This window comes from Sturnus vulgaris, chromosome 10 (assembly GCF_052056855.1).
Source record: "Sturnus vulgaris isolate bStuVul1 chromosome 10, bStuVul1.hap1, whole genome shotgun sequence".
Lineage (NCBI taxonomy): Eukaryota > Metazoa > Chordata > Aves > Passeriformes > Sturnidae > Sturnus > Sturnus vulgaris.
In genome coordinates, this window is record NC_142252.1 from 15,419,326 (window position 1) to 15,433,848 (window position 14,523).

The 14,523-nt window shown below is 46.7% G+C and overlaps 1 protein-coding gene across 5 annotated transcripts in view; it reads right to left on the bottom strand.

Moving 5' to 3' along the window:
• Nucleotides 1-14,523, bottom strand: part of LPP (LIM domain containing preferred translocation partner in lipoma) — a 331,939-nt gene that overhangs the window by 292,412 nt on the left and 25,004 nt on the right. Inside the window, exon 3 of one of the 5 annotated variants that reach the window (XM_088170911.1) lies at nt 14,221-14,324. The exons of the other annotated variants lie outside the window; for them this stretch is intronic. The gene's annotated coding sequence lies outside the window, so the exon portion shown is untranslated. The remainder of the gene's footprint in view (nt 1-14,220; nt 14,325-14,523) is intronic. 5 annotated transcript variants of the gene reach the window in all.

A 14,523-nucleotide genomic window follows, 5' to 3' on the forward strand; every position in this document is an offset into this window, starting at 1 on the left:
TGTAAAGGACCTGATTTATAGCAGATCTTACAACAAGACCACAATCAATAGAAATCACTGAACTTATTGAATATTAAAGCTAAGACACTGAATATCCCAAAACTCCATTTTGCTAGTTATTATTATTTGTGATTGCAAGGTCCTAGATCAAAAAGTGGTTCAGAAGAATGACCTTTATCCTCGCTGCTTTTACATAGCCTGAACACTGTCTTTCTGAAGGAGAAACTTTTTTTAAATAGTGTATTAGTATTTTTGTTTTCTGATTTTGTTTCCCCCATTCAAAATTTCACTCAGCACCACAAGCACTAGTTAATTCAATGCCTTTCCACACACTCTGCTTCACTGTCAGGCTCTCAGCATCCAGGACTCTGGCATAGTGAGAAAATCTTTGGGAAGCATCATTTAAACAAAATAAACTGCAGAATTTTTTCCCTTAAAAGGTTTCACGGGCTTAGGGTTTTATACAACAGCTTTTACAAACTGTATATTCAGGATCCGGTTTAAATCGGTGTCTTGTTTCAGCCTAAAACATGCGCTTACTTCCTTTACAGCAACGTGAATTTGTTCACCGTGGCCAACTCATACCACATCCCTATTAGATGCATATGCACATCTGTCTATCTATCTATATATATATATACACACACACACACACAGGCATGTGCTGTCTCATCTAAGCCGGCCACGACCAACACCAGGCTCATTCAGCCAGGAGGAGGCTTCCTGAAGCGCTACTGCACCCGGGCTGGTTTAGTGTTACTGGGCTAAAGGAAGCAGAGAGACATCCTGTTTATTGGCTGTAGAGCCCGATGGATAAACAAGCACACCTCAGTTCCAGGCGGAGCGGGGAACAAAAGGGCAGAGAGAGAGAGGCTTAGCGGGTGTGAGGACACGGCAATGCCAGCGGGGCTGGATGCTGGCAGCACCGCCCGGGGCTGCAGAATGTACAGAATGTGCCGCCCCGTGTGCCGGGCTGCCCACCCGGCTCGTCTTTCAGCCCAGCGCCGGCCACTTCCTGGCACCCAGCGAGGTGACACCGGAGATGTCTCCACAGCCTCCTCTCTGCTCTCCCAAAGCACGCCCACACCACCCAGGCTTTCTGTGCATTTTGTGTTTCATCTGCCAGCTGGGCACGCTCGGGCTTTGTGCAATGCCACAGTGTCAAGGATGGTGGGCAGTGTCAGTCAGAGTGCCAGCCTCTCTGCTGGCCACCTGGGGAAGACAATAGCCTGCCCTTGGCATCTGCTGCTGGCCAGAGGTGGACCCTGGGCTGGATGGACAGAGTCTGAACAAACTCAAGGTCATTGCTGTGAGCCCCATGCCCAGCTACAGCAGGGAGGAGACAGTCCCAAGACATGTTCCTCCCATTCCTCTTCAGTCAGGAAAACACTCGAAGTCCATCACCAGGTTAGAAGGAGATACCAGACTTATTCTCACTTGAATTATCACTTGTGTTCACTGGCCTGGCATGAGGGTCAGGGACAGAACTATGGGATGGATGCAAGAGACAGGAGATGTATAGAAAAACCCTACAAACAGCCCTCTGATTTTGGTATTGTTCTGTCCCGCACTGAAGTGAAGAAAAATGTCAAGTTCTACCTTGGTCCAGACCCAAGAGCTTCTTGTGCCTCTAGCAGGTATAAGCCCACAATACTCCTCTCCTGGACTGCCCTTGACCAGGAATAGAGCCCCTCTGGCTGTTCAACACCTCCAAAGGCATCAATGCTGTGACTGTGGTGACTCACTAGGCCAGCCCCATGGAGCTCCAGGATACCTCCAGCCTATGCAGCAAACCTCCAAATAACACCTCAACTCCACAAAGAGCCAGCAGACAGGGACATCAGGACATTGTTGACAACACCCTAACAAACAAGAGGCAAACCGGGCAAGGAACATGGAAGAACTTATGGGGTGTGACAAATAAGGAGCCCAACAGGGATGTTTCCTACCTGGCAATCTTCATGTGAAGCGTCTAATCTCACTTTCCACACCTTTGCTGCTCCACTGATCATTTTTCCCCCTTCACTAGTGAACACGGGGAATGAATCCACATCCATCCTCAACCAGTACAGAAGTGGAAAGTTTTGGCTCCCCTGCTTCCAGTTACAGACCACCTCACAGAGGAGGATTTGAACAGAGCACTGACACTTCAAATGGCAACCCAAAACAAGAGACCCAGGTCAAGGCTCAGGTGTGACTACTCATATCTGTTTCCTTTTTGGTTTTTAGTGCCTTATTTTCTCTAAAGGTCCAGAAACTCTCTACAACAGAGGGACAAACCTCATCATGCTCCCCAGCCCTTCTAGTCTGAAGGACTCCATCCAAACCCTATCCTAAGCATGAGTAAGGGAGAATTACCCCTATATGTACAAGCAGAGCTTGCTGGTGATGCCAGCATCCACACTCTGAGAATTTCCATCACAACATGGCTGGCACAGCCAATGCTTCACAACCACCACAAAAACACCACAGTTGTGTGGAGGACACACAAGAACAGGACTTGCTCACACTCTGACACAAACTCGGGATGAGGCAGTGCTGCCAGGCCCTTGGCCGATGAATTGAGGACTGGGGAACCTGAGAGCTACTCCCAAAAGAAAGTCCTGAGCACATAATTTCTCACTTGTTGCCCATCCTACTCTTTGTCTCCTGCAACAGAGACACCTCTGACTCATACCAGGTTTCCGCAGGGCCTGACATAACAGGTCGACAGACTGTCTTTGAAATCAAAAAACAGCAAGCACATGGTGACTTTGTGTCTTGGCCAAGAAGGACCCAGATTCAAGACAGTCCTTAGAGGTACAACTCCAAGGTAAGTAAATGTTGATGAACTTCTTTCTCATCAGCTCTGTGTAGTTCTGATGCCTTTACTTTGCCTTCCTTCCAGCTGGAAAAAAAAGTTCATTGAGAATGAAAGATAGTGACTCGCAGTGAGCAGTGACAGATGCTGCCTGCCTGCATGTGTGAAAAAACTCTGACAGGCAGAAATAACACACCTCACATGTCTTGTGGTGGCAGTGAAGCAATAAATATTCTAATAGACTACTAAGGCTCATAGTAATAATGCTGAGCTCCCTTTACAGAAGCCACTCCCCATGCCAAATGACATCTGCCATGGTATAGATGTTCCTGGAACAGGGAGATATTTTTAAATCTCTCAATGTGGCACAAAACTGTGAGTGTATCAGCCAAAATACCAGCCATCACAGCGTTTATATATAGCCTTGCACATACCATCTATAGATGGGAACACAGACACATACATGGTATCTAGCAGCATTACAAACAGACATTCTTCTGCTGGTCTCCAGGACTTGAGAAGAAACTTCGCAGCAGCTCCGCCCATGTCATCCCACCCTGTGTGTGCCCTTCTCCACCGGCTTCTGTTCCTCAAGTGTGTTAAGGGATGCATCTCAATTCTCATCATCAAAAGCCTGTCCCTTCACTTCCCACATGCCCCCTCTTCCACAGGGCAGTGCAGGTGACAGAGTCTCCCCACAACTCTGAGCATGCCTCTGTACACACACCTTCAAAGCAGAACCCACGGGCCCCAAAACTTCCTCTGTGCTGTGACAGGTCCTGAGAAGGGGTTAGAAAATCCTCAAGGCAGTCCAGTTCACTCAGGGGTACCTCTGACACATACAAACTTCTAGGCATGGTTCCTATCAGAGGCAGGAATACAGAAGTGCTAGTGGGAAAAGAATTTGTAAGCTCCCAACTAGCAGTAGCTCCCCATGGAGGACCTGTAATCACTTCCCAGGAACTCTTCTGGCACCCTAGTTACTGCAGGGGAAAAGGCAAAATAAAAATGGTTTTTAGAAGTAGCTTCAGGTCCTGGCATACATTCTCTCATGAGTATGAAATGTGCATCAGCATTTCACAAAAAGCACCCCAGCCGTCAGACCCAGGGTGATGTTTAAGCTCTTGATACAGTTATCTGCCTAATAATAACCCCAAAGAGCACTCCTTGACTGGCTGCCTGCCAGACCACACGTAGCCTCTCTGCCCTGCCTTCTTTTTTTTTTTTTAAGTTTTTTAACTTTGTCAGACATGGAAACGTTGACTCTAAGAAATTCAGCCTCGTCTGCGAAACAGATTGGCTGAGACTTCTTCATTGTTGTGGAAACCATGACTTGGGTGCTGGGGAGGGTAGACAAAGGGGAAAACTCATGCATTTTGCCTTCACGTGTGCTTTATTTTCTCCCCTGGCAGGAAACAATGAGAAAGACTCTAACCCAGCTGCCGTCAGCTGCTGCGCTGGAAGTGATTTTATCAGCTCCACCTGCTTATTGTGGGTATTTTTCAAGACTGCAAGGACAATGATTTGAGGCAAATCAGCAGTGACTGGTGTGTTCTCGAGGGACAAATGCTACACTAGTGCATGACACAAGTGATCCACAACAGTGGGCCAACAGTGCAAAGGTTGGGAGGAGGAAGGAAAGTGGGAGAGCGGGATAAACATCTCCACCTGTTTTTCTAGGGAAAAAGAGATACAGCAAGGGGGCATGGCTTGTTCAAACATTTTAGAGTTTGCATGATGTTTTTTCCAGCATTCAGAAGCAGCAAATGAACTGCACCAAGAGATCCAGCAGCTACAGCTCAGAGAGGAACATCATGTCTATGTCAAGCTTTCAAAGCCTTATAAACTGCAAAGAGTTCAACGTGGTTTCTTTATACTCAGAGAATAACAGCCTTGGCAAAACAGGCTGTGAGGTGCCACACTTTATCATTCACACCTGCTAGGGATCTGTCCCTGTGCATCACTGAGCTCAGGTGTGGTGTAGCCCCACTGAAGCAGGTCCTGCAGACCACTCCTCACAGCTAGCTATGTGTCAAAGTAATAAAGGAGCCTCCAACCAGCACGTGGACAACAGCACAGGCTGATGCAACTGCTCACTTCAAGAGAGAGGCACTTCAATGGTGTTTGTAAAAGGAAAAGATAAAAAGAAAAAGGGAAAAAGCATACCTTTGCAAGTTCTAGCACAAGAAGAAAGCCCCAGGTCACTGTTGTAGCTAATGAGAAGGGCGACAGTGGTGCTCAGCAAGACTGTTCAAAACATCCTCATGACTTTTTTTTTTTAATCAAGCGAAATACACACAAACAGCATCTTGTCCAAGCAGGCTGCTGCTTTGACATCCACACAGCCAGTAAGACCCTGTGAAGTTTTAACAGGCAGGTCAAGCCTACAAAGACTTTGCTCCCACTCTCTCCACATTGCCTCCACAATGTGCCCCGTTCCCCAGTGGTTTTACTCTGAGAACTTGACAAGCTTTCACCAGAATTGCTGCTCAGAGAGCAGCCTGCTCACAGACAAAGCACACACAGCTCCAGCAGGAGAGAAGCCCTTGAGCTTATTCTGGATCATATTCCTCCAGGATCTGAGTAAATAACAACATCTCACAAAAACAAATTACATCAGGCGTGGGACCCTTGTGACCCAAATGGGTGAGTTTTCTTAAGAATTTACCACTTTTACCTCCAGACAGTCAGAGAAGTGGAAGCAAGCCAGGAAAGAAGGGCGGCATCGCCCTTTGCAAACACCTAACGAGCCCAACCGAAAACACGAAGCCCGGCACCTTTGGAGACGCCCCCCTGCACACTCCAGCAGGGCAGGTGGCTGCAGATGAAAGACCCACCAGGAAAGCTCTTCGGTAGGAGCTGATATTTCAGCTATTAAAGAAGTTTGTGTTTAAACAGACATTAATTGCATATGCTCGGAATTTCTCAGCTTTACCACTTAAAAAACACCCAAAGCCACTTGGAGGCTCTTCCTTTTTTCTCTCCCACCCTTATTTGCTCTGTAAACACATTTGTGTGCGCCCTGGATCCTGTAACGTTCTGCTGCAGTGACAGCATCTCCAAAACAGAGCAGCAGCAACCTACACATCTCAGCAGGGACTGCTGAATGTCCTGGGTCCTGCCCCTGCCACCACAGCACACCACAATGCAGAGCCCCAAGCAGCCCAGCTCCTGGCAGCACCTTCTCCCAGCACAGAATGAAGCAGAAGATGCCTTGGGTGCCGTTTGTACCAACAGATAACGCTATCAGGAGCCCATGCTCACGACTCAGGCTGCTCTCTCGCAGGCTGAAACTCCCCCAACAAAACCCTACCTATTAGCAGTGGGGTTTGTTTGATAAAGTGCTGTTGCACTTTAATTTTTTTAAAAAGGTTTACCCGCAGATCAAGGCCTTGATTGTGGTGGCTGGAAGATGTGAAATAACTGCAAATACTGCGGAGGTCAGTCCAGTGATATTTCCCATCCCAGGCCAGGCAAGAGGGGCAGAGAGCCTCCTGGGCACCAATGCGACCATGGCCAGCTGCTACCCACAAGGACTGCCCATAAAGCTGCTGTGAAGATGGACAGGACAACTGGAATCACGAAACTTGGATCAATTCTTTACCATACTATACACGTACCTACATAAATGTTTATGTACACCTGGCAACATCTGTGCAGCTTCGGGTGAGCTTTGACCTTTCCTGGTCAGTAAACAGACCGTAAAATCACGGCCCTAAACACCTGGAGGCAAGAGAACACCCAGCAGCTCCATCTCCACCCCATCACTGCACACACAGCAGGAAATTCAGCAAGGACACACCAGTGAAACGCCTCTCGAGCCCAAGGGAGCAATCTGTGGCACCGGCCCAGAGGGGCTGCTGGCAGACAGCCCACGATACTTTCTATTATGTCCCTTAATATTGCCTTAGATCTCGCACATCTGTTGGCCTCTCTCCCCAAGGGGAAGGCTGGGAGTGACTCCTCTTGTCAAACAGGTCTGCTCCGTGCCTCGAGCAACGCGAAATCTCCTGAGAGCGGCCAGGAATCTCCTCCCCTCCGAAATCAGGACACCTCCACCACGCTCAACCTCAGCCCACACACAAAGTAAAGTGTGAACCAAAACTCAGACACTTTTGGTTGGGCTGGCCATGCCACCACAAGCCCAACAAAGCAGCCTTTGCAGCACCTCACAGAAGGGGGGGGTAGGAGAGGGGAGTCATTTTTGACAATGAAAATGTAATGGAACATTTTGTATCGATCGATTGTGGGATGAGTCATGTTTAGAACAACTCGCCTCCTCTTCTCCTCACTTCCCCACCCCCAAATTATGGACTGCAAGAAATGAGCAGAGATAATGGGCAATTTCAGATGTTCTGAACTCAGGTTTCTCTCCTGCTGGAACAGCATGCCATGACAGTAGATGGACTGAGCTCCAGAGATGTTCTACACGTTCCCACACCCTATACTGGCTACAAAAGAATTCTGTCTAACTAATGGACAATTAGGAAAGAACTAGAAGGATGGGGGACTACTTTGTGGAGGAAATGAGGAGTCTGAAGGACGATCTGAACAGGATCAACAGTAAAAGGAGACACAAAAAAATAGATGGGGATCAGACACAAGGCCCAGAAAAAGAAAGCAAACTGTAAGTACATTTCTACATATGCACACACACCCCCCAATCTCTGATTTTCTGTCTGAGTCTCTAGGGGACTAACTAACCCTGAAGGTATAAAGCAGAAGATGACAAGCTACTTAAGCACGTGTCTATTAATGTTTGGCAGTGGGACACAGACAGGATGTGACCACCCAGCACCCCATCACAGGCATTCAAGCCTGGCCAAGAGATCTTCCAGTGCTGGACTCCAGCCAGGACTAGTACACTCCAACCAGAGAAGAAACTGGTACTTCATACCCTAGGAGATGACTAATTGCAGTAGCTGAGTTATGGCATAGCTTATAACACACAATCAAGAAACACTAAGGTCATCTTGACTCTCATCTACACCATCCCCTCCCACAGCAGACTTGCTGCTCTTTTTTTCCTCCTACTCCTTTTCTCACTTTCTACCCTCCCCTTCAACATTCTTTCCTTTCAGGTCTTCTCACCTCCCTCCATACCCATTTACCTTCCTCTCTGGATCCACTCCTCCAGCACTTGAAAAATCCTTCTCATCACCTACAACTCCCACAGCAAAAGCCCTTCTCTTCCAGGAATCTGCTTTATCTGGAGTTTGATCTCCAGCAATTATCTGTGCTAACCCTTCCATAGACCTCAAGTGCACATTTGTCTGCCTCGCTTTGTAGAATCTTCAGGACAAGGATTGTCATCTTCCCCACTTGTAAAGCACAGGCTACATTTACTGGGCTAGTAAGTGATAAATAAGCCACCTCAGCATTTCAGGGTAGCTCAGTGTGGGTTCCCTTGGTATTTGCCTTCCCTCCACTGCAAACTAATCTACCTGTAAGATTTTTCTTCCTTATCTCTGTTACAAGGTTATCAATTGAATTTATCTGCATTTTTCAAAAAAAGTTGAGATTGGGAGGTGGGGAAACAAAGGGCCTTTACCAGCCCAGTTCAACCTCAGCCCAAACCCTGAGATGTAGAGGAGCTGGTGGGAGCACTACAGGGAGAGACCATGGCCAGAAATAACTCACTGGGGTAATTTCAAACCCCACATCTCACTTCTATTCAGTCTTCAGTAGGTTTTTGGACAAGGAGACACACATGGCTGTTTGTTCAGGAAGCAATTATCAAATCTAGATCCAATTCCACCAGCTGAGTGTGTGTCTGCCTTTAGAAGGAAGCTGGAAAAGAGGCAAGTAGACTGTTGAGATGGAAAACGAGGGTAAGGAAATAATAATTATAAAGAAAAGATTAGCCACAACACTTAGGACATCCAGAGGTGACTAAGAGGCAGCCTGGCCTTCAGTGAATAAAAACATCAAAACAGGGAAAACAAAACCCTCCACCCATGCATGGAACTGGGCTGGTTAGTTGGCAACCACAGCCATGCGGAATAGGGGGTTTGCTTAACAGGTGGATTCTCAGGAATCAAGGTGATGAAATACTCATTCAATTAAAATAAGAGGGCAAAAGTATGTGCTGGACAGTTCACTGAGTTGAGATAAAGAACCAGCTTTTAGCATAATGAGAATCCAGGTTGTCTGCAGCTTCTTCTCTCTGGCTCCCTGCACTCCTCCACCATGTGGATTTCACCCCTTCTCCCTGCACACACCAGCTCCACACCTACCTGAGGACGGTGCTCCAGTCACTTCAACACACCCATCCCCAGTGCCCTCCCAGCTTTCAGAAATACTTCACTGGGAACATGCTCAAAAGCCACATCCTTCTCCATCCCTGCAGCCCGAACAGCCTCTGCAAGGTTATCTGATGCAGCTTTCTGACACTCGCTCATCTTGCCAGAGAATTAGCTGATAACTAAAAAGCACTGCAGGAAGCACACGTGTCAGGAAGACTATGTGATAACACCAGTGAGCTGTGAGAAACCTCATCCAGATCCGAGGGGAAAATTACAATTTTTACGACTGGTTTAATCTGAACTCACCAGCTACCCTCAAGACTACACAGCAAACAGGAATGCCTCCAAGCATTCAAATCCCCCTGTGATTAGACATGGTCACCAAATCAGCAACAAGACAAACACAATAAAAATTAAGAACAAAAGTCAAACAATCACCTAGAAAATAACAAGAGACCATGTAAGAACACCAAGCCAACAAGCATCCCTTCCTCCACAAGGAATGCACCTTCCTGCATAGCAGCATTTCACCCAGTAGAGATGGAAGGGCTGGTGCTTAATGCTGACCCTGGAAACTTGCCCAGAAGTTTTTACATCGCTCAGCACTCTGTGCATAAAAGGGCAGCAGTGGTGACACTCCTGGTGAACTCCTGCTGGCCAAGCTGTCTGGCAGGTATAGCTAAAAAAGCCGGCTTTGGAAAATATTGCCTTTTTATAGCTTATCTCAGTGCAGACAGCTGCCTCACACCTCTCGAAATAGCAGGATTTAACAGCCATGTTTGCAGGGACAGATTTTAAAGGTTCCATCTTCTAAGAAACAACCTACACATTCAGAAACAGGAGGCCAGATTTGTTTTGATACTGGAACCCCCTTCCATATGCTAAGCATACCCACGGATTTGCAAAAACCCTGCTCTGAAAACGGGATGTTCATTCAGCAACAGGCGACAAGTAACTCGCGTTTGCCTTCCTATGGAGTCTGCTCCCAACACAATCAGCAGCGAAGCAGCAACTTGATTAGGCTGATATTGCCTTTTGCTGAAAGTAGTTGGCATTTTAGAAGTAAAACAGTGGTGGAGGAGAGCATTAAACACTGGAAAAACAAGACTAATAGCTTAAACACAAATACCCCACAGGCAATCAGCACCTCTCTGTTGTTCCTCTTAAGGTAGAGCAAGTCAGGATCAGATCCCAAAGCATTATTTTGATTTGCTTGTGGTGATAAGGATGAGATTCACTCCTGGGTCGGTCCCACAGCTGCAAACCCCAACCCCAGGAGCCTGGAGGAGATTCTTCAGCCTCCTCAACTCTATCATGCTGGTGAGTGCAATAGTGATAATGTTATTTTCCCACCTTTTCAAAATAACAAGCTTTTTTAGATAAAAAGCATCAAATTCCCATGTATTTAACACTGGAAGTCCTGATGCTAAGGATGTAAATGTCTCTGAATCGAACAGGGCCTTGCAAAATTTCCATAGTACCACCTTTTACTAGCAATAGTTGGACCAGTTGACTACAGCATCTTCCTCATAAAAAAAATTTTTAAACTTTCTTTTTGTACTGAATGAAGGAGTACTAAAGACAACAACCTGCTGTGAAATGACCAAAATTCCTATGCAAACAACTCATTAGCAGTGTTCAAATGCAATTTAAATTACTAGTTGTTAAAGTGCTTCTCAATTTCATGGTAAGTTTCCAAGCAAAATTACATGCTATGTACTATTTAATTGATTGTTTTCTACTTCTTAACATCGATTTATTCCCTCCTCCTGTCCTTTTCTTAATTTCAAGGGATGCTAATGACTTTTCAGGGAAGAAAGGGGAACAGCAAATGGAGTTGAAGAGGGATTTACCTGAAGAAGAAGGATGTAGGAGGGAAGTGGCTGCCAAAAACAGGCAGCTTCACCCGAACTTGTCCCTCTGATATTTTTGCAGTAGGGGTGTGAGACAGCACAGCACAAGGATTCTTTTCCTCTCCACCACAGGCAGCCAGGCTTCTGAAACCTGATATTTCTTTAAAATATTGTCCTCCCCCACCAGGACAAGCAGTAAGCACAGTTAACTATTCGAGGACATCGGTAAAGCAACAAGAGCCATCCTTTTCCTCCTTCTCTGGGCACGTTAGTCCTTGAACCAGCACACTCACTGGGGGCAAACAAGTTGTTCTCACTCGGAGATCTCATCCCAAATGCAAATACCTGCACTCCACTCAGATCCCAGGAAAGAGCAATCATACAATTAGGCGAAGTGCCATCTGGAAATTTCTAATGTAACAATATGTGTCGAGATCATGTCACACACTAGCAACACAGATCAACTTTATGAAATACTCAGTGCCTCTTGGCTTACCTTTAAGCAACTGATGCAGAAATATTTTATGCTCAAAAAATATTACTTTATTAGAGTAAGAGATGGGTTTGACAGCATCACTCTGCCCGAGGCCACAAAGCACCCACCTGTCTGAGCACAAACCATTACATAAAATACAGAGATTTGCACTTTTCCCAAATCTGCCACACAGTGCCCTAATTTCTATGCCTGCACACCACAATAACACCACTTTCCTCAGCCTTCAGGCACAGTACTTAAGGGATCCAAAACCTTTGCCTAAAATGCTCAGTGTAAGATGTGCAGAGGCTTGTAACCTTCACCCCCTTCCACCCACATATGCCAGTCCCCTGCTGTCTGGGGCAGCTTCTCTTGGCTCCCGTGGGGCACAAACACGCAGCCCTCAGTGCATACTGAGCTCCCTCAGAGCACTCAAATCACAGTGCTGGTGTAACCCCTTTGCCAACTACCCAGGGCCAGCCCTGGATTGATCAGGGCAACAGCCAGGATGAAGGATGGGCCGTGAACCAAACCTCCCTACATGGGAGCTAAAGCAAGTCCTTTGTGTTTAACACATCATTAATAGAGATTGAGAGAAGCTTAAGAAAGGCAGGCATGGAGTTCTCTGAACACTCTCGAGGGTTAGTGCCATGGAAGGCTTCTCAAGCTGCAGTGTTTACCAGGTGCCAGGCTAGAGGAGGAAAAAAAAAAAAACTTTAGACAGCTGTATTAATTTACAAGTCAGCCCTTAATGGCTCTGTTCCTGGAGCAGGAGAAAATCCTTTGTGGATCCTGGATAGCATCAGTGGTCACTGAATCTGCTCAGGTCCTGGAGAAACACCAGATGGAGAGCCCTGGCAGCCTGCAGTCCCAGCCGTGGGCATTGCCTCGTCCTCCAGAGCTCCCCCAGCTCTGCCCAGCACCCACCAGGAAAGGGGGCACAGGCAGCACATGGAGAGCCCATCCTTCACAGTCAGTCCAGCTCCCAAGTCACATCCTCGCAGGGCTGAGATGTTGCACAGAGAGGGATCAGCACGTGAACATTCAGAGTCACAAAGCACTTTCCCAGAGGTGCCAGACTAGCCCTGCCCAGAGCACTTGGGTTACAGCACCCAGGCACTGCTCATCCTTGTCTTCCAACAAACAGCATGTCCTGATGAGCAGCAAAAGGAGGAAACTGCGAGGGGAACAGAACATCATCATTTCCAGTCCTACAGTGCTGTTCCCAGAGCACCAAGCTCAGCCACAGGCAGCTGGTGAAGCCTGGATGTGCCACATCCACATGCCACCAGAAGCACAGCCATCACACGGGGCCACGTGTGCACACACACAGGCAAAGCACAGCACACAACACACAAGGAGCAGCACAGACCAGGGCCCCACTGCCAGAAGTCCACAGCTTTGCACCACCATGCACGACAGAGGATGAGTGTCTACCAGAGGAGTCCTCGGGCTGAGGCTTCAGGTGCTGTGACAGCTCCATACGTGCTCCCAGGGCCCTGTGTCCTAGCCCATCACCTCCCCTGCCCGTTCACCCTGGACACTCTTTAGGACAGCAGCTCTTTCCTTTGCACCAAGATCAGCCTGGCCAGGCCCTGACCCCAAAAGCTGCAGTAATCCAATCATCCTTTTGAAACAGCAAAGATTAAAATGCAGCTGAACTCTACAAACCTCCAACATGTCCCAGCCACAGAAAAGGCTCCAGCAGTCCTTCATCACTTTTTGTGGCCGAGTGTTTTTTATCACACAGCCATCCTCAAGCAAACTATCTTTCCCTCTTCAGGATAATCCAGACAGTTTTGTACCTCAAGGACCTGCTGCAAATCCACATCTCTGGAAAAACCAACGAGCATTAAGCCCTATTTAAAAGGGCAAATGAAAATTTACAAGAGGTTTAACTTTAAGAGAGTATGAAGCAACAGTTCTGAAGAAGCCTAAAAATACCAGTTAGCTGAGAAGATAGAAGGATTACTAACCAGCACTGAAAACTATAAAAGGATTTTCACCAATGCCCCTTCCAAAGTAAAAGGATGAAGTGCAGTGCTTCCCATTTGAAGCACAGGACTGGCTGCTCCATGACCCCCAGAGCAGTGTTAAAAGCACTCTGTACATGTTACATGCTCCAAATGACAAAAGGAATGCAGGATGGTGGATCTCTGCTCCAGATTCCCCAGCACGGTTTTAGCTGCCATGAATAAAACAGGAAGCAGAGCATCTTCCAGTTTCCCCCCATACTCCTGACTGTCTGGATGAACTGCAGCTTCCTTTCAGGAAATAGAAAGGAAAGAGCAAAAAGAATCAGCCAGCTACAATATCAGACGGATTAAAAACTTAACACTAAGGAAAAATACAGAACAACAAGAAAAAAAAACAGACACTCAAACTTTATCCAGTTACAGTTAGCTAAACTTCAACTAAGAGAACAGAGTTAAATATTAACATTAGAGAAATATATCCATGTGTTATGCAGCCTTTTAACACACACTCTTCCTTAAGAGACAGGAATCACACATAAGCTATGTTTTCCTTGCTGACCACATGAATATATCCTCCTTTAACTCCATAGTGATCTGCTGCCTTGCTGCACAGTGAAACTAAAAGGAAAAGCGTGACAATGGGAGCTGGCTTAAATTATCTTTATACCTACTCCTGAAGAAACATTTTGCCTTTGAGACCAATCCACTAAGCCAACTTCTCCTGCTACAGAAGGTTTCATTGGGTCCCTTGTTGTTGAGCCACATGCCTGCCTCCACCAGCAATGCACACACTTTGATGCAATCCATCTGACTAAACAAAACAACAGAAAAAGTCCCAAGTTGCTTGCTGTAACAGCAATGATGCACTTACCAGCGTTCAGGCAAGCTCCTTTGCTAACATGCTTCCCTCTCGAGCACATCAAATTTGGAACAAGGTCCAGGAGCAAGAGAGAACTGAAAACTGACCACAACAAGCTTCCAAAACAAGAAAAGGGGGGGGGGATAAAAAAAAAAAACCTTACTACAGGAATTCAAATCCTGCTTCCACCAGACCCTGAGTCACCTCCCCTCCCTTGCAATAGATCAGTGCAATGGGTAAACATTTCCAAATATGGAGATCAAAACTCCAAAGGATGTAAAAAAAAAAAAAAAAAAATCACCCTTCTCTCCCTGG